The following is a 20,819-nucleotide window of genomic DNA, read 5'->3' on the forward strand; positions in this document are numbered from 1 at the left end:
GATCGTGTGCCCAACACAGCGAGGCCAAACAAACTGAAAAGCTGGAGTTGGGAACAGAGAAAGGTTTACTGTGCAGCCTAGGAAGGAGAACAGGCGGCTCCTGCTCAAAAGACCTGAACTCCCCGATGGGTTTCAGGGAAGTATTTTTAAAGGTGAGGGCGGGGGGTGACAGGGTATGTGAATCAAAGGATTGTGGTTGCTGGTGAGGTAACAGGCTGTTGTCAACAGAGGTCAACATTATCAATCCTCAGGCTTTGGGGGCTAAGTCCTCATGGTCAGCAGGTAGTTAACTTCTTCCATTTTGTGGGGGGTTTTAGTTTCTGTAAAACAATGAAGGAAATGTGTATCAGACAGTTATCCAGGTACTTCAGGGAGGGACTAAAAATTCTGTGACTGCTGTATGGCTGATTTACTATTTAAATTCTTAGCAATTCTCCTGGCCCAACTGCTATTTTTGTCACTACATATTCACATCCTTTCAATAGTTAATTCTTGAGCCAGGCTTTTGTGACTCAGGGGAGGCCTGGAGACTACAGGTTTTCTACAAACAAGAGGCAAGCAGGCCGAGGATACGGAGGGAGATGTCTGTTCCAGGAAGGCCCCAAAGGGCCCTGGTCCATTACAGAATTAGTACCACTAAAAAAGACGCCCCAGAGAGCTCCCTCACCACTTCTACCGAGCAAGGACGCAGTGAGAAGAATGCCATCTGTAAACTGAGAAGCAGGCTCTTGCTAGACACTAAATCTGTTGATGCCTTGATCTTGGACTTTCCAGCCTCCAGAACTAGAAGAAATAAATGTGTTTAAGCTAGCCAGTCTAGAGGATTAATATTTTGTTATAGCCACCCAAACAGACTAAGATAGCAGGCCTAGCAGAACATTTCACCTCATTCTTTTCTTTGTTTCTTTCTTTTTTTTGGCACCCTGTGTCATGTAGGATCTTAGTTTCCTGACTAGGGATCAAACCTGTGCCCCCTGCAGTGGAAGCATGGAGTCTTAACCACTGGGCCACCAGGGAAGTCCCAGTATTTTGTTACAGCAGTCACACAGACTGAGATAGCTGGCCTGGCAGAACATTTCACCTCATTCTTGGGGATTGTGCCAGGTTATCTGTAACATACAGATATGTTGTTATCTGGGTCTGCTCTCCATCCCTCACCCTGCTCTGTGCCCAGGAGGCTGACTTTGGGCTGTATCAGTTGACTTCTCTTGCCCTCTGATTTCTAGACCCCTTTTGAGTGAGTCATCTGTGATCTGCCAGGATCCCCTGCCGGGATATGCTCCCCTTTTAGTGTAGAAAGCTTTGCAGATGGGGACCATCTGGTTCTCAGTCATAAGTCTAAACAGGTCACTGCACAGCTGTCCACTGTCCCTGTCTGTGGAACCCTTTAGGTCTGACAGATTGTGACTCCTCCTGTTCCATGTTTGAGATGGATGTGGGAATCTTAAGGGAGATGGCCTAGAGTCATGGCCATGCAGATCTCTGCCACTTTGTGGACCAGCAGCATTGGGGTCACCTAGGAACTTTTTGGAAATGCAGACTCTCAGGTCCCATTCAGACCTACTGAGTCAGAATCTACCTTTTAACAAGATCCCATGGTGATTTGTGTGTGTATCCCAGGGTGAGGGGAGTCTTTCTACCTTTCCTGTAGGGCTGTGGGGAAGCCAGATTCCTACTACTCCAGGATAGCGAATCAAGCTTATTTCTCTAGATTGGAGCAGGGAAGCTCCCCACCTCCTCTGTTTCTCCAAGATACTTCTGTTCATTCTAGCAAGTCTCACTCTCTCTTATCATGTCTACTGCTACTGCTAAGTCACTTCAGTCGTGTCCGACTCTGTGCGACCCCATAGATGGCAACCCACCAGGCTCCCCCGTCCCCAGGATTCTCCAGGCAAGAACACTGGAGTGGGTTGCCATTTCCTTCTCCAATGCATGAAAGTGAAAAGTGAAAGTGAAGTCGCTCAGTCATGTCCGACTCTTAGCGACCCCATGGACTGCAGCCTACCAGGCTCCTCTGCCCATAGGATTTTCCAGGCAAGAGTACTGGAGTGGGTGCCATTGCCTTCTCTGCTTATCATGTCTAGGAACCCTTTAAATACTCAAACTTGATTGCACATTAGAATCACCAAAGGAGCATCCTAGGTCAATTCAATTAGAGTATTGGGTGTGGGACCCAGGTGGCAGTCTTAAAAATTCCCCAGGTGATTCCAAGAGGAGCCAGGGTTGAGAACCACTACCATCTATGGGGTCGCACAGAGTCGGACACAACTGAAGTGACTTAGCAGCAGCAGCAGCTTTAAGTTCTCTGAAGGGCTTCAAAATGTCAAAAGCAAAGCCCCAAAAGGACTCCAGGCTACTCTTAAAGGCAGAAAGAGGGAAAAATACAGAGAGAGAAACATCATTAGCTAATAATTCATAATACCCAGGCTCAGTAGCAAGAGGAGTTGTCTCAGCACTATCTTATGGGTCTTATCTTATCTTGGGTCTTATCTTATGGGTCTCAGCACTATCTTATGGGTCTTATCTTATCTTGATGATTAGGTCTTTGATCTTCTCAGGGAAGAAAGGGAGCTCCTTGGAAGCCAGATGCTCTCTCAAACTTCATTGTCTTCCTACAACTCATAGTAAAGAGGTTTTGTGAAGGTACTGAGGTCAGCATAAATGTATACAAATATAATCTTTCCCTTTTCTGAACTTATTGCCTACATTAGCCATTTCTCAATAACCACTGCTATCCCGCGTGCTTTTTCTTTTTACACTCTCATACTGTGAATTCATTTTCCTTATGTCTATGTGTCTTTGTCTTCTGTTCCCTAAAAGCTCATAGGTGTCTCAAAATGAGTATTTGGTGTCATCTCCCTGACGCCTAGTATAGTGCTTAGTAAGCACAGAACTCTATCCACTGAGTGACATACTCAACAGAACTGACCTGTGGTCGTTCTTTGAGGACAGTTTCCCTCCTAGTTTATCTTGAGCCCTTTTTTTCTAGTCATAACTTTACTAGGTTCTTCTTATTAAAATTTCTTTTAAGTTCAAGCTCATCTTAAAAAAGTTTATTTTATTGAAGTACACTTGATTTATGTTGTTAATTTTTACTCTATGGCATAGTGATTCAATTATACATATATATCCATTATTTTTTATATTTTTTCTATTATGGTTTATCACAGAATATTAAACATAGCTCCCTGTGGCTATACAGTAGGAGCTAGATTCTTCTTCTTTTTTGAAAAAGTATTTTATTTATTTGGCTGCACCTGGTCTTAGTTGCAACATGCAGAATCTTTAGTTGCAGCATGTGAACTCTTGGTTGCTGCATGTAGGATCTAGTTCCCTGACCAGGGATTGAACCTATGCCCCCTGCATTGGGAGCTCAGAGTGCTAGCCACTGGACCATGTGGGAAATCCCAGAACTAGGTTCTTCTTAAAGCATGCCTTTGGTCTTTCCTCTGCCTTGACTTTATGTGATAAAAATGTCAAATATTAATTCCAGCTAAGCCTTCATTAACTTGTTTCTAAAATTGAGAAAATATTTGTGTCAATGTAGGGTTAATGAGATATTAGAGTGAGATCTGCCCCTGGAATATGTGTAGAAGCGAAATAAATGGAAATCATTCTGATTTTCCATTAGATAAAAGCTGCTTGAAATACTAATAGGTCAAAGGGCTCAAAGTATTAGGAAGAATGGTGCTCTATTTATTCACATTAAAAAACTGATTGAATTATTTATGGAATGTCTGCTATATACAAAGCAGTAGGCAATGTAAACCCTGTTTCCTAGGAGCACAGAAACATTTTAACTCTAATAGCTGCCTAAACACTTAAAGTTGTTTCCTCATCTGTAAAATGAAAATATTTATACCTATTCAGTTCAGTTGCTCAGTCATGTTTGACTCTTTGCAACCCCATGAATCGCAGCACGCCAGGCCTCCCTGTCCATCACCAACTCCCGGAGTTCACTCAGACTCACATCCATCGAGTCGGTGATGCCATCCAGCCATCTCATCCTCTGTCGTTCCCTTCTCCTCCTGCCCCCAATCCCTCCCAGCATCAGAGTCTTTTCCAGTGAGTCAACTCTTCACATCAGGTGGCCAAAGTACTGGAGTTTCAGCTTTAGCATCATTCCTTCCAAAGAACACCCAGGACCAATCTCCTTTAGAATGGACTGGTTGGATCTCCTTGCAGTCCAAGGGACTCTCAAGAGTCTTCTCCAACACCACAGTTCAAAAGCATCAATTCTTTGGCACTCAGCCTTCTTCACAGTCCAACTCTCACATCCATACATGACCACTGGAAAAACCATAGACTTGACTAGATGGATCTTCGTTGGCAAAGTAATATCTCTGCTTTTGAATATGCTATCTAGGTTGGTCATAACTTTTCTTCCAAGGAGTAAGCATCCTTTAATTTCATGGCTGCAATCACCATCTGCAGTAATTTTGGAGCCCCAAAAAATAAAGTCTGACACTGTTTCCACTGTTTCCCCATCTATTTCCCATGAAGTGATGGGACCAGATGCCATGATCTTCGTTTTCTGAATGTTGAGCTTTAAGCCAACTTTTTCACTCTCCACTTTCACTTTCATCAAGAGGCTTTTTAGTTCCTCTTCACTTTCTGCCATAAGGGTGGTGTCGTCTGCATATCTGAGGTTATTGATATTTCTCCCGGCAATCTTGATTCCAGCCTGTGCTTCTTCCAGCCCAGCGTTTCTCATGATGTCCTCTGCATATAAGTTAAATAAGCAGGGTGACAATATACAGCCTTGACATACTCCTTTTCCTATTTGGAACCAGTCTGTTGTTCCATGTCCAGTTCTAACTGTTGCTTCCTGACCTGCATACAGGTTTCTTAAGAGGCAGGTCAGGTGGTCTGGTATTCCCATGTCTTTCAGAATTTTCCACAGTTTATTGTGATCCACACAGTCAAAGGCTTTGGCATATTCAATAAAACAGAAATAGATGTTTTTCTGGAATTCTCTTGCTTTTTCAATGATCCAGCGCATGTTGGCAATTTGATCTCTGGTTCCTCTGCCTTTTCTAAAACCAGCTTGAACATCTGGAAGTTCACGGTTCACGTATTGTTGAAGCCTTGCTTCGAGAATTTTGAGCATTACTTTACTAGTGTGTGAGATGAGTGTAATTGTGTGGTAGTTTGAGCATTCTTTGGCATTGCCTTTCTTTGAGATAGCAATGAAAACTGACCTTTTCCAGTCCTGTGGCCACTGCTGAGTTTTCCAAATTTGCTGGCATAGTGAGTGCTACACTTCCACAGCATCATCTTTCAGGATTTGAAATAATTCAACTGGAATTCCATCGCTTCCACTAGCTTTGTTGGTAGTGATGCTTTCTTTTTTTTTTTTTTTTGGTAGTGATGCTTTCTAAGGCCCACTTGACTTCACATTCCATGGTGTCTGGCTCTAGGTGAGTGATCACACCATCGTGATTATCTTGGTCGTGAGGATCTTTTTTGTACAGTTCTTCTGTGTATTCTTGCCATCTCTTCTTAATATCGTCTGCTTCTGTTAAGTCCATACCATTTCTGTCCTTTATCGAGCTCATCTTTGCATGAAATGTTCCCTTGGTGTCTCTAATTTTCTTGAAGAGATCTCTAGTCTTTCCCATTCTGTTGTTTTCCTCTGTTTCTTTGCATTGATCGCTGAGGAAGGCTTTATCTCTTCTTGCTATTCTTTGGAACTCTGCATTCAGATGCTTATATCTTTCCTTTTCTCCTTTGCTTTTTGCTTCTCTTCTTTTCACAGCTATTTGTAAGGCCTCCCCAGGCAGCCATTTTGCTTTTTTGCATTTCTTTTCCATGGGGATGGTCTTGATCCCTGTCTCCTGTACAATGTCACAAACCTCCATCCATAGTTCATCAGACAGAATGTGGTCCATTGGAGAAGGGAATGGCAAACCACTTCAGTATTCTTGCTTTGAGAACCCCATGAACAGTCTGAAAAGGCAAAATGATAGGATACTGAAAGAGTAACTCCCCAGGTCAGTAGGTGCCCAATATGCTACTGGAGATCAGTGGAGAAATAACTCCGAAAGAAATGAAAGGATGAAGCCAAAGCAAAAACAGTACCCAGTTTTGGATGTGACTGGTGATAGAAGCAAGGTCCGATGCTGTAAAGAGCAATTTTGCATAGAAACCTGGAATGTTAGGTCCATGAATCAAGGCAAATTGGAAGTGGTCAAACAGGAGACGGCAAGAGTGAACGTCGACATTCTAGGAATCAGCAAACTAAAATGGACTGGAATGGGTGAATTTAACTCAGATGACCATTATATCTACTACTGTGGGCAGGAATCCCTTAGAAGAAATGGAGTAGCCATCATGGTCAACAAAAGAGTCTGAAATGCAGTACTTGGATGCAATCTCAAAAATAACAGAATGATCTCTGTTCATTTCCAAGGCAAACCATTCAGTATCACAGTAATCCAAGTCTATGCCCCAGCCAGTAACACTGAAGAAGCTGAAGTTGAATGGTTCTATAAAGACCTACAAGACCTTTTAGAACTAACAGCCAAAAAAGATGTCCTTTTCATTATAGGGGACTGGAATGCAAAAGTAGGAAGTCAAGAAACACCTGGAGTAACAGGCAAATTTGGCCTTGGAATACGGAATGAAGCAGGGCAAAGGCTAATAGAGTTTTGCCAAGAGAACGCACTGGTCATAGTAAACACCCTCTTCCAATAACAGAGAAGACTCTATACATGGACATCACCAGATGGTCAACACAGAAATCAGATTGTATTCTTTGCAGCTAAAGATGGAGAAAACAAGCAAAACAAGTCAGCAAAAACAAGACCGGGAGCTGACTGTGGCTCAGATCATGAACTCCTTCTTGCCAAATTCAGACTTAAGTTGAAGAAAGTAGGGAAATCCACTAGACCATTCAGGTATGACCTAAATCAAATCCCTTATGATTATACAGTGGAAGTGAGAAATAGTTTTCAGGGACTAGATCTGATAGACTGCCTGATGATTTATACCTATTAGATAAGGTTAATTGAAGATAAAATGAGACAGTGCTTCTAAAGTACATAGTATACGACACATGCTCAATAAATGCCAGCTGTAATTCCTAGAGCTTGTTGATGATAAAGAAATCAGCTGGAGGACTTCCCTGGTAGTCTAGTGGTTAAGACTTGGCTTCCACTGAAGGGGAACAGGTTTGGTCCCTGTTCAGGGAGCTAAGATTCCACAACCCTCATGGCATGGCCAAAAAATAAAAATCAGTTGACTATGGGAATCTTCAACTGATGGCGATTTCCCTCATGACAATGTGTACAGGGCAAAGTTTTTACAATAGTTCTACTTTGAAGGAGATTACAAATATGTTCCACCTGCAGAAAATACTTGCTGGAGTCTCACCTTTGAATCGAGGCTGAGAGATTGTTCTTTCAAAATCCGATAGGGGGCACAAGGAGCCACTTGTGCAGGACAGGCACTGGCCAACAGAGTGCTGTATCGTTCCACTTTCAGGGGGCCTTCATCTTGCATGTGTCTTCCTAGTCTGTTACATGGCCACTCCATAAGTAGCTGTGCAGAATAGGCTGTTCAAATATACAGACCATGGTGATTATGGGTTTTCCTTAAAAAGAGATGTGGCCTAGAAGGCCGTTAAGAATGAGCCCAGTCTTCCCCAGATATTTCCCCCTAAATATTCTACTCATCTGAAACTAATTACAATAAATTACTTAAATTCCAGATTGCCCTTATATGGAAGTTAACTACCATTATCTAAATATATTTCTTATAGAGACACATGGTCAAGAAATCTAGTAGAGGGTCTATTGTCGTTATTAACAGTGCCAGCTCTGTCATCATTGGGTAGTGTGGCTGCTAAAGCAGTGGGCACTGGTCGATGAGCTGGAGGAGTAGGGGAAGATGATTTGCTATGTTTGCTAATTTCTGTAGCTGTTTCCACCATGGCCAGTTTCAAGTACTAAGATGAAGTCCCTTAACACAGAGTGGGGGAGAGATGAGCACAATATCCTAATTAGGTAATGCCAGAGTCTTATTTTATAAATATTTCCATTATCATCAGAAGTGCTAAAAAAAATCCATATTGATGATTTGGGGCTTCCTTTTCTCTTTCCTCTAGTTAAAAAACAGAGAGTCGGAATGAGAAGTAGGAGGAAGAATGGACATGTGTATCAGCATAGCTCAATGTCACGTAAGATTTTTTGGCAACACAATGGCATCACACTCTTGATTTACAAAAAATCATAGCTGATTAAAATCTAAGCCTTTTTACCTGTTATTAATCTTCATAGCCTTTATGCTCTAATTCCATTTTAAGAAATATAAGTTCAGTGAATATACTAAAAGCCATTGAATTGTACCCTTTAAATCAGTAGGTTGAATGATTTGTAGATTTAATCTCAATAAACTGTTAGAAATACAAGTTCAAGAAAGAAAGACGTGTGTTTTATTAAGTACTGAATTTGATAGGGACTTCCCTGGCGGTACAGTGGTTCAGACTCCATGCTTCCACAGCAGGGGAAATGGATTCAGTCCCTGCTCGGGAAACTAAGATCCCACACGTTGTGCTGTGCATCCAAAAAGAAAAAAATGTGGTATTTTATTAAATAACTAATAAATTTTAACAGATATATTACCTCATATAATTCTTTCAACACCTTTGAGTCCTACAGGCATTAAGGAACTGGGGCAAGTGGAGGAGCTAGGATATAAACTCAGGTCTGTCCAGGATGCCCATATTCATGTTGTGGTCTTTGCATGCCACACCATCTCCCTATCCCCTGCTATGTGTGAGGCTTTGTGACTGGTGCCCAGTTGAAATCAGTGGAGGAGTCTACCAGGCAGGCAGGCCTGCAGGACCACATGGCTCCTGAGAGTAGTAACAAGTGACATAATACTTGAGAGAGACTCAATTAGAATCAACTGAAATTAGAAAGATCCAGAAGGTAGCAAAATGTAGGTGTCCTATACACGGAACAAATGTGATTATTGGCAGTGGTGAAAGTAGGGACTGTGGCATGGGGGAGGAACAGTGTGAGAGACCCAGACTGGCAGCCTCAGTCAGGCAGGACAAGCGGCAGTTTAGTGAGCTGCCAGCTTGGTCCACATTTCAGGTGTGATACCTGGAGAAAATAGACGTAAACAAGTTAAGAGTCCTGATTTTGAAAAGGCCAGGGTCCTGGTCAGTTTATGGAAGAGGAGCTAAAACCTGGGGAGCCAAGGACTCAGACTCTACAGCAGGGAATTAGAACAAGGACTCAATACCAGGTTGAAGGCAAAAGCTGAGAGGCCAGAACCAGGGCATCTGATCAGGACAAGTTACAGGATATCCTAATTATATCCTGAACTACCAAAACAGGGCTGTTTAAGGCCTTCAGCTAGAGACAGGGTTTGACCCTGAATCTGGGGAAGGGCCAAAGCTACAGATGAGTGTCCAGTGGCCCAGCCATGGGGACTTACAGCTCCTTAGAAGAGACCAGTGCCTATGCAGCTGTGCCTTGTTTTGTCTCCTGCAACATGCATGACCAATGACAGCTGTAGGTACATGTACCCCTTTAAAAATATTCAGGGTTAGACACAATTCTGGGTGTGCCATCTACAATGCCAGCTGCTTCCTACTACACAAGAAAGCATTTCAGGAAGTGACTAAGAGAGAACATTGTTTTGGAATAACTATGAATCTGTTCTATTCAGTTTTATCATCAGCAAAAATCACTTGTATGCATGTCTGATTTTGGCAGACCAGTGTGATGGCACCACCCCACCCCCACAGGGGCATCCCCATGTGGACCATGCCTGTGCAACCAGAATGCCTGGCTTGGCCTCTCTTTCCGTGCCAGCCCACTTGCTTAGCCAAGGCTCCTTGGGTTTCACATAACAGATACAGCTCAAGCTTGCCTGAGCTAAAATGGAGAGTGGGCTGGACATGGGCCAGGGCCGGAAGGGCAGCTGGGCCTCATGGGGGTCAGAACAAAGCCCTGAGAGGCCCCTGGGAATGTACACAGCTATTCTCTCACCCCCTCCCCTTTTTGTCCAGTGGCAACCTGGTTTCTCATCTCTACTTTTTTCTCCCTGACGCTGTTTTAGTCATCTTTCTCTACATTCCAGTTTTTCCTGCCTCCCAGAGCACATAGTGAAAATGACCATGCCAGCCCCTAATTGTATGGTGTCCTAGATCTGGGGCCAATAGTGACTGACCAGAAGGCCTGTGTCCCCATTCCAGATGTCCCGCAGAGAGAATCTGGCTGTCTCAATTTGGGTTGGGAGTGTCTCCTCCAATCAGCTGTGGGCCCTTGGGGTGGTAGTGACTCCTGGGGCCCACCCCTGAGGGAGCAGATGGCACAGAAGCTCTTAAAACAGGAGACCCAGACTGAACGAAGACCCCCTAAGGTGCCTACTCCCTCCAAACTGTCGTTAAGACAGCCAGTGGCTCTAAGACCCCCCTCCACCCTGTTCCAGCTGCCTCGCTGTAACTCTGCCTTCTCCCTGAAATGCTGAACAATACCTAAACATAGTTTAACTGAAAAGACCTTCATCACGAACGTCACCAAACTGATGATGAAGGTTTGCAAGTAAAACATTGTTTTTCACGTAGAATAATCTAGGAACTATACATTAAGGGGAAAAACCAATTTAAACTAAAGACCTACCAAGTACAGTGGAACTGAGCCTGTTTTACAAGGATCTACATTGCCTAACAGTATATTTTTTATAGGCAACAGAATTACTTAGTTATATGTACAGGCAATTAATTTGCAAAGTGCCTTTTAAAACAGCCCTCATATTATATCTGAATGAAAAGTGTCATATTTATACTTCTCTAGGTATCCAAAGAATAAAACCTGAAATCAGAGATTAGAAGCAGAAAACATGGAGGTTCTAACATAAATGAATTTGTGCCTCAGATTAATAAGGTGGCATTAAGGGAACTCTGGAGCAGGTTATTAAATCTGAAGGCTTTAAAAGAAACTTTATTTGGCTGCATAGGGAGGATTTTAGTTGCGGCACGCAGAATCTTTGGTATTTTTTGTTGAGGCATGTCAACTTTTAGTTGTGGCATGTGGGATATAGTTTCCCAACCAGGAATTGAACATGGAGTCTTGGGAGCATGGAGTCTTAGCCACTGAACATCCAGGGAGGTCCCCGAAGGCTATACTTTTAGTCTCAGAAAGCAACCAAGACTCCTTCCTAGCAATCTCCAATGATTATGATGATGATGATGATGATGGTATTATCTGAGCACTAATTTTTTGCCAGGCACTGTGCTAAGCATTTTACATAGATTATCTCATTTAATGTTTATAACATCTTTATGAGATGGATAGTATTATTTCCCACATTTTACAGATGAAGAAACTAAGGCACCATGCTAGTCAAGTTCCCACGAATGGTAATTTGCAAGAACCAAGATAGAAGCCTAAGTCTGGCTGAAGCTGAAGAACTTAACCAATATAAAATGTTTAGATCTTCCAGCAAGAAATATTTTTTATTGAAAATGAAGTTCCCTAATGAACAGAAGGCATTCCTATCATTTTTTTATCTCATGAGGAGTTTTCATTTTCAATGCATCTAAGCAAGTTTGTTTCTTTTGCTTTTGATCAGAGTACATCATGAGAAACACTGGGTTGGATGAAGCACAAGCTGGAATCAAGATTGCAGGGAGAAATATCAATAACCTCAGATATGCAGATGACACCACCCTTATGGCAGAAAGTGAAGAGGAACTAAAGAGCCTCTTGATGAAAGAGAAAGAGGAGAGTGAAAAAGTTGGCTTAAAGCTCAACATTCAGAAAACGAAGATCATGGCATCTGGTCCCATCACTTCATGGGAAATAGATGGGGAAACAGTGGAAACAGTGTCAGACTTTATTTTTCTGGGCTCCAAAATCACTGCAGATGGTGACTGCAGCCATGAACTTAAAAGACGCTTACTCCTTGGAAGAAAAGTTATAACCAACCTAGACAGCATATTAAAAAACAGAGACATTACTTTGCCAACAAAGTCTGTCTAGTCAAACCTATGGTTTTTTCAGTAGTCATGTATGGACATGAGAGTTGGACTATAAAGAAAGCTGAGTGCCGAAGAATTGATGGTTTTGAACTGTAGTGTTGGAGAAGACTCTTGAGAGTCCCTTGGACTGTAAGGAGATCCAAGAAGTCCATCCTAAAGGAAATCAGCCCTGACTCTTCATTGGAAGGACTGATGTTGAAGCTGAAACTCCAATACTTTGGCCACCTGATGGGAAGAACTGACTCATTTGCAAAGACCCTGATGCTAGAAAAGATTATAGGTGGGAGGAGAAGGGGATGACAGGATGAGATGGTTGGATGGCATCACTGACTCAATGGACATGAGTTTGAGTAAACTCTGGGAGTTGGTGATGGAAGGGAGGCCTAGTATGCTGCAGTCCATGGGGTTGCAAAGAGTCGGACACGACTGAGCGACTGAACTGAACTGAAGACAGGCACTGACGTCGAGGGGAATGTAAAAATGTTTAAGACCCTCTTAGGGTTTTCAAGGAGCTCAAGGTCATCTAATATTGAGCAAGAGGATATACAAATAGTTATAATAGAACACTGAATATGAGGTGCCATCCCAGTAACATCTTAGCTCCAGGAGATGAAGGGAAGGAACAATCATGTCTACTAAGTATATAAAAGTTACGATTTGCTGCATATGAATGTTGTTAGCTGAATCATGTGAGGGATAGAAATCCCTTGTTAGCCAAAGTAATCAACTATTCTCAGGTGTGATTCTCAGCAGGCCCACTATGACTTCTGGTTAATCATGTACCTGTGTCTTTAAGTGAACTGTGAGTTGTGACCCTTTGTAATAAGCTATAAGACTAAAAGCAGGAATGGATCTTAGGTTTGATCCTTGTTGCCTGTTCTCAGTAAACAAACACTGTCCCTAAAGAAAGCACCTCTACCGTGAGCTGTCAGCCAGCAAACCTGGGACAACAGGGAGAAGTGCAAAAAAAAAAACCCAAAAAAACAAAAACTCTCCCCTCAACATGAAACTTTCAGTCTTAAGATCTTTCCAAAACAGCCCCAGGAATAAATGAGTACACCTGTTCTTTGTCCTTTGATTGCAGAAACCAGTCCACCATCTGCAGCCAGCTGGATCCAGTGGATCTCGGTGCCGCCTGCCATCAGAAATCTGAACTGTGCAATGATCGCTTGCTCTGTGCTCCACTGCCAAGACTAAACCCGCTTTTTGTTCAGGTAAGGCGAGCCCAGCTGGACTTTTCTTCACCCCTGAAGTCGGCAGTGGTCTGTGAACAGGACTTAGAGGCTTAACTGTGGCAGTAGAAAGCAGGATGAACTCCAGACTCTGGATAAAGTAGCTCTAATGCTCCTTTTCATTTGTATACAACTTTACATGACAAAGGCCATCACAATCACCATTAATTAAACCTACCACTCCGCGCCTTCTGAGCCAGGTCTGAAGTAGTCTGCTCATTTTACAGCTGACAAAACAGATAGTAAGGCTTAGGGATTTGCTGAGGTGAATTAGTGCTCAGCCAAGGAACCTTGCCCCATTTCCCTTTCGAGTTCATTCTTTTTTTTTTTCTTTTTTTGGCCTGGAAGAGGCCTTCAAAGTACCCAGTTCTTAACTCCAAGCACCTTAAGGACATCAGCTGGCAAGAGCTGCTTGGCAGCGGAATGATAGCCGTTATGATTGGAGCACAGTATGTGGCTTGAATTATTTGAAAACAGCCAACTCTTATTTTTCTGGCTCTCAGTGGATGTGAAACACATATGCACATAAAGTTTCTCCCGTCAGGCCAGAGAGCAGGCCAGGACATGTGGGCAGTTGTAGCAATGCTGCCTTTGACATTTGACTTGGTGGAAAGCAGCCTGCTCGTTACCCACTCTTCACCCCTCTCTTACCAGATTCTTTACATTAAAATTTCAAATGAATTCAGAAGCAAACCTATTCCAAGAGCAGGCCTAGTCCCATATTGGTGGGATGTGGGGAAGAGGAAAACCGGAGGCCCACATACCATATGTCCATGTAAAAATTGTAGCTGGAGCTAACAAGCTAGTTAGCCTTGATAGGCTGGTTAACTTTCCCTATCTTGACAGACTTGTCTTTATAATGACCTGTAATATTAGTTTGACTGATGCAGAACTTCTCAGAGGTCCACATCAGAATGGTCTGGTTCCAGGAGAACAGTTCTGACCTGATGTCCTTCCCCACGGACAGGCCTGGCCCATATCAGAAAGGGCCTCGTATACATTCAGTGATGATCCCACCCCACATCCGTGCAAGTTCCTGCCACATCAGCACCCCCTCATGACCACCACCTTGGGCCTGTGGTACCACAATCAATAGCACAATCTACCCTTGAAAGGATAGATCAGGAAAAGAGGTTCATGCCAGTTGAAGAAGCAGGGACTTGGGTAGGGAATTCTGGGCCTAAAAGCAGGGCAGGGCTCTGAGTGAATAAATCACTTGGCCTGTGGATTCCTTGACTAGTGAAGAGGAGTGACCAGAAGAGAACAAGAGGGGGCTCTCTAAAGAGTGGGCCCCAGGGAGGGGCCTCTTGCCAAGATCTAAGAACAAATGATATCTGGCCAAAGAATAAGTCATCCAGAAGTGTGAGTTAATATTGGAGTCTATACAAATCTGGTTACCATAAAATAATTTCATTTCAGTTATAAGACCCAGAGGCATGAGCTGTTTCAAATGTTATGTCTGCCGCCTTCCACAAATAACTTACTTACTCTGGGCAATAGGCATGGTCTTCAGTAGGTATAAGGGCCAGAAACCAAATGAATCAGCTCTGTAATTAAATATTTTACTAGAGAGGCTGAGCTCCCATAAAAATAACCAGATGTCTGAACTCTAGATGGTGACACTAAGTAGGGTACCCCTGCTATTGCCACCCCAAAATGGACGAACTAGGAAGAAAAAGAGAAGCATGACTCCCTGGTCCCCTGGAAATGTGCTGCCGTGCTCTTTGTGGAGGGGTCCTTAGGTCAGTCAAGGTTGCTAGGACCCTGGGGACAAAACAGATCCCTCTGTCCACATCATTTTCCATAGCATCAGAGTCATAACCCCAGTCCTGGGGCTTGAGATGAAAAGAGGTTTACATCACAAGCTTTCTTATTAACTCATATCTCTATTTTGTTTCAATTAATGATGTACAACATTTACTTTTAAGGGAACTATATCCACATATAAACAGTATTTTTATCACCAAATTCTGAAGGCAGGACTTCCCAGGTGGCACAGTGGATGAGTCAACCTACCAGTGCAAGGGACACAGGTTTGATCCCTGGTCCAGGAAGATTCCACAACTAAGTCCGTGCACCACAGTACTGAGCCTGTGAGTCGAAACTACTGAGCTCATATGCTGCAGCTGCTGAGCCTGTGTGCTCTCGGGCCTGCTGGCTGCAGCTGCTGAGCCTGTGTGTTGCAGCTCTGAAGCTCACGTGCCTAGAGCCCATGCTCTACAGCAAGAGAAGCCACTGCACTGAGAAGCATTGCGCAGCACCACAATGAAGAGCCCCTGCTCACGGCAACTAGAGAAAACCTGTGCAAAGCAATAAAGACCCAGTCAGCCAAAACGAAATGATTAAATAAAATTATTAAAAAATTCTTAAGGCTAAAGATATAAATAAGGAAATGTATAAGATGTATATTTTGATGCTAACTTGTGGCTGCTATGTATGTCAGTGCCAACAGCATTGAATTCTGGATTCTTTTGTTTTTTAAATAATGAGATTTAAAATATATATATATATATATATTTGGTTGCATTGGGTCTTAGTTGCAGCATGTGGGATCTTTAATCTGATATTTGAAATCTTAGTTGTGGCATCTGGGATCTGGTTCCCTGACCAGGGATCGAACCCAGGCTCCCTAAATTGGGAGCATGGAGTGTTAGCCACTGGACCACCAGGGAAGTCCCTGAATTCTAATGTCTTGATTCAAAGGCTTTAGTGAAGCCTTCTCCTACAGTTTTGTTCCTAATGTATGAAGGATGTATTTCCTTAATGATCTTTAGATAGTGTTTATATAAATTCATTATTATTATTATTTTGCTTTCAAAATGGAGATAAAAATACAGTCCAAATCAGAATAAAACAGAATAAATCAGAATAAATCAATTCACACCATCAGATAGTGGTCACATCTGCAGTGTGGACAGATAGGTTCTCTTCCTGCCCCCATAGACTTCTCCGCCAAAGATCCTCTATCTGTTCACACAGACTCTTTCTGCAGAGCCAGGGACAGTCTGTGTGCCTGTACTGACCCCATTTCTGGTTGCCACTTGACAACATGACCCATCTACTTTTGTGTTGCTACCCACACAACTGCCCTACTTCCTGAAAGCATGCCCTCTGCCTCCCCACTGCAGTTTAAATTCCCATGCTATCTGATTCATCCTCCTTGCCCTTCCAGTTCAGGTGAATTATAGGTCCAAAGAAGGTGACTTGGTGTTGTCAATAAGACTTTGCTGGAATGCTACAGTTCTGTCATTGAATGACAAGCATGCCTCTCAGATGATGTTGATAGCTGCTGATAATATCTGATGTCACTGATACAAGGAAAGTAACTTTTCATTTATCCAGAATAGTTAGGGAACAGGTAGTTCTAATAAACTGCAATCTGCTTAACTATAGACTACCAGTTTTGAAAGAAAAGTAAACTAATTTGGAAGGAACTATAAATAACACAGCAGCACATTACTGGCAGATCATAATTTTACCTGGCATTGCAATTATTTATGTGTGTGCTCCACCTCCCCTGCAAGGCCATTGAGTTCTTAAAGGATGATTTGTATCAGTTTCATCTTTATTCCCCTTACTGTACTTAGAGAGTTGCTTTATATATTGTAGGTGCTAAAAAATGTTTTTATTAGATGAATGAAAATATAGTTGATCTTTGAACAATGTGGGGAAAGGGTGCCTACCCCACACAGTCAAAAATCTGCATAAAACTTTTCATTTCTCAAAACTTAACTGCTAATAGCCTACTAGTGAATGGAAGCCTTACCAATGACATAACAGTCTATTAACATATATTTTGTATGTTATATGTAGTGTATATAGTATATTCTTATAATGAAATAAGCTACAGAAATTTTTATTAGGAAAATCATAAGAAAAAACATTTACAGTACTATACTATATTTATTGATACTGTTTAAGTTATTTGTTTACAAGATGAATCTTCTGTAAGTACTTGCATCCATGTTATCTTACATGATACAAAACACTGTAGATGTCACACTTTTACCCAAAAACTTGGTTTACCTCATGGTGGGTGTTGAGCCAAAAGACACAACCAAGCCAAAAATCAGAAAGAGGAAGTATGTATTACTTGCAGCAAGTAATGACAATGCTGGAGATCTTTCCCAAAGAAGTGTCTCTCCAAACAGCAAAACTAGAGGTGTTTTAAGCCAAAGGTACATGCATGTTTATGAAGGAGCTTGAGCAGAGAAGAATTTAGTGCAGAACTGAGGCAGATGTCAACAGAGTTCAAACTTTAGTTGATTGAAGTCACATGGGTCAGAAAAGGTCAACATCATCATTCCTTAGATTCAGGTTGATCTGGTAATTTAAGTGCTTCAGGCTCTTCTTTACCATTGAAATACAACTGGGAGTCTTTACAGATGATTTTTTATCTTTGCTATTGTTACTTCCCTTGCCTGATGACACTCATTTGTTCCTGCATTCTTTTGTTCCCTTCAGTTCAGTCGCTCAGTCGTGTCCAACTCTTTGTGACCCCATGAATCACAGCACGCCAGGCCTCCCTATCCATCACCAACTCCCGGAGTTCACTCAGACTCAACGGCCATCGAGTCACTGATGCCATCCAGCCATCTCATCCTCTCTCGTCCCCTTCTCCTCCTGCCCCCAATCCCTCCCAGCATCAGAGTCTTTTCCAATGAGTCAACTCTTCACATGAGGTGGCCAAAGTACTGGAGTTTCAGCTTTAGCATTATTCCTTCCAAAGAACACCCAGGACCAATCTCCTTTAGAATAGACTGGTTGGATCTCCTTGCAGTCAAGGGACTCTCAAGAGTCTTCTCCAACACCACAGTTCAAAAGCATCAATTCTTCAGCACTCAGCTTTCTTCACAGTCCAACTCTCAAATCCATACTTGATGACTGGAAAAACCATAGACTTGACTAGACGGACCTTTGTTGGCAAAGTAATGTCTCTGCTTTTCAATATGCTATCTAGGTTGGTCATAACTTTTCTTCCAAGGAGTAAACGTCTTTTAATTTCATGGCTGCAGTCACCATCTTCAGTGATTTTGGAGCCCCCCAAAATAAAGTCTGACACTGTTTCCACTGTTTCCCCATCTATTTCCCATGAAGTGATGGGACCAGGTGCCATGATCTTAGTTTTCTGAATGTTGAGCTTTAAGCCAGTTTTTCCACTCTCCACTTTCTCTTTCATCAAGAGGCTTTTTAGTTCCTCTTCACTTTCTGCCATAAGGGTTGTGTCATCTGCGTATCTGAGGTTATTGATATTTCTCCCGGCAATCTTGATTCCAGCTTAAGATTATTAATTACTGAGATCTGTCCAAGGACAAGCACTGTGGTCAGGCTTAGATTACAAAATGACTTAGGCCAAAAGCGGCTTCTCTTTGTCAAAAGTCATGCCTAGTTTTCTTTCTGTGGGGACCTTCTACCCAAGCTGCTTACAAAATCCCCCTTTAAGAAATTTCAGTCTTCAGTCTTGAGGGGTATGGGACTAAAGTTAAGACCTCTGTAATTGCTTCCTGCTGAGAATGGATGTTTCAGTTTCCTGAATTAGAGGAGTGAAATTCCCTTGTTGCTAGAGCTAGGTCTGTTTTGGGGTCCACCAAAGTAGTGTCTGAACCTTGCTTCAGTAGCATTATTCTAGCAAGTGTAGAAGAGGCACAGTGGGAGAGACAATTAACAGCAACATAGCAACATCATTAGCAGAGACTTCAGCGAAGAGCCCCCAAACCAAACCATTTTTCTAATATTTTCACTAAACTGGGAAGGGAACCTTCAGAGAGGAGGTTTGATTTTTTCATGTGGATCATTTAGAAAAATGATCACATGTGGATCACATTAGAAAACTCATCAGGAATTAAAAACAGCGTTTGGTATATATTATAGCATAAGTTCCTCCTTGGGAGGCTTTTAAAATATCAAGGGCCATTTTTTCATCATAGAAACTTCTGAGTTGATTAGACTGACAGCCTGATTACTGTTGTTAAGGCTTGCTGGGTAAATTTTGCTAAAGCCTCTATGAGAGTGATGATGTCCTCTATGTTTGACTTCTTTCTTTCTTTCTCTCTTTCTTTCTTTTGGCCGTGCCATGCATTTTGTGAGACCTTAGTTCCCTGACCAGACCCAGTGCAGTGAAAGTTGAAAGTGCTGAGTCCTAAACACGACTACCAGGGAGTTTCCTTTAATGTTTGATTTTCTAAAAATAGTCCTCTCCTTAATGGCCAAAGTAGATGTACAATGGATGTTCTATAGGCCACAAAACAGGCCACTCTGGTCAGTAAAGTTTAAGTTAAACCATGTATAAGCCAGCATGACTTACCCCATACCTCAGTGAGAAGATTTTTGTCAGTTCCCCTCTTGATCGCAAGTCTTCTAACGCACAAAAATACTTGTCCCTTGATGCCAGGGTGGTTGCAGCCTGTCCTGGGTCCATCATGTCCCTTGGTGCTAGGCCTCCTTTTTGTTAATATAGAAATATTTGCCTAGGTATCCACACTGGGGGAGAATTTATCAGGTATCTGTGAAGAGGCTCAGAGGTATGTTAGTGGGGAAACATTTTGTAGGTTACACATTTATCAATTGTATCAAATTATAACACAAACATTGTATAAGTGCTTTTAGCCCTAGACTTAAAGCAAGCAGAGATACCTGTCATGAGTAGTTATACTCTGTGGCAACTTCACTAGATAATTTTCTTTTCCTCCTGAACATCAGGGCAAATGTATGGCTAACACAATAACTTTCGATTTTGATAGGGCCTGAACATGGGGTATTGGATCTTCATCTAAAAATATATTGTCATGGTAAGCTTCAGAAACAAACTTAAGAGTGTCCCTTTAACAGTTCATTTAAACTTTGTAATTATGTAACTTAACAATAAGTAGCTATCTGGCAGTTGAGTCTCAGACAGTAAATACAGACTTCAATTAACAAAACTAGATTTTAATATCCACTGAAACATTCTTTTCCTCTAAAGTTAACCTCACTTTTACCAAATGTAGCCAAATTAAGACCAATTTGTTTTCAGAATAAGTCTGATTGATTGATCACTTAGCCTCTTTTAAATTGGTTGGGTTGGAGCTTTTCATAAGGGATCTCAGATTGAAATGTTGAAATATTTCTCAAAGCCAGAAAAGCCATTCTGTGGGCCTGTCACAGATATCACCTGCAACATCTACAGATTTGAGTGAATTCCACCATTTTCAAGGTCTCCAAACATTGAGTTTCCTGCATCCGTTAGGAGGTGACCTTCCTTATTTACCTGATAAAGCTGTTGAAAACTTAAGGATTTCTAATTTTTGGAGGAGGAATCAGGTGGAGAGAAAAGATAAACATTTCCATTTTACTTCCAAAGGTTTAATTTACCAAATTGCTGTTAGTCATAATTAGCTTGAGAGGGAGTGTATCATTATGTCTGGAAAACACAGATTAAAGCCAGTAATATTTTAGACAAAAACCCTAAAAATTATAACCATATTCATCAGTTCACTCAGTAACTGATCCTTTTTGTTAATAGTTTTATGAAGCCATCAGGTTTTCATTCAGTTTAGTTCAGTTCAGTCACTCAGTCGTGTCTGACTCTGCAATCCCATGGACTGCAGAAT

General features: G+C 42.0%; 2 long non-coding RNA genes across 29 annotated transcripts in view; one reads left to right on the forward strand and one right to left on the reverse strand.

Moving 5' to 3' along the window:
* LOC147364571 (uncharacterized) overlaps positions 1 to 20,819 on the forward strand; it is a 47,689-nt gene that overhangs the window by 14,443 nt on the left and 12,427 nt on the right. For 6 of the 28 annotated variants that reach the window (XR_015134703.1, XR_015134711.1, XR_015134706.1 and 3 more), the window contains one exon: positions 13,083 to 13,212. This is a non-coding gene — a long non-coding RNA (uncharacterized LOC147364571). Of the gene's footprint in view, positions 1 to 5,368; positions 5,421 to 6,672; positions 6,900 to 8,107; positions 8,180 to 11,589; positions 12,863 to 13,082; positions 13,213 to 15,158; positions 15,596 to 17,694; positions 18,297 to 20,819 lie in introns of those variants that run through there. The other 22 variants (XR_015134708.1, XR_015134710.1, XR_015134707.1 and 19 more) reach the window with 12 other exon arrangements.
* Positions 48 to 20,146, reverse strand: LOC147364573 (uncharacterized). The gene is made up of 3 exons (XR_015134720.1): positions 19,542 to 20,146; positions 7,375 to 7,556; positions 48 to 320 (listed from the first exon to the last, which is right to left on the reverse strand). It is a non-coding gene; the product is annotated as an uncharacterized LOC147364573 (long non-coding RNA).

Source organism: Bos grunniens, chromosome 10 (genome assembly GCF_055505025.1).
Source record: "Bos grunniens cultivar Pamir isolate PY7600 chromosome 10, Bosgru_T2T1.0, whole genome shotgun sequence".
NCBI classification, from domain to species: domain Eukaryota; kingdom Metazoa; phylum Chordata; class Mammalia; order Artiodactyla; family Bovidae; genus Bos; species Bos grunniens.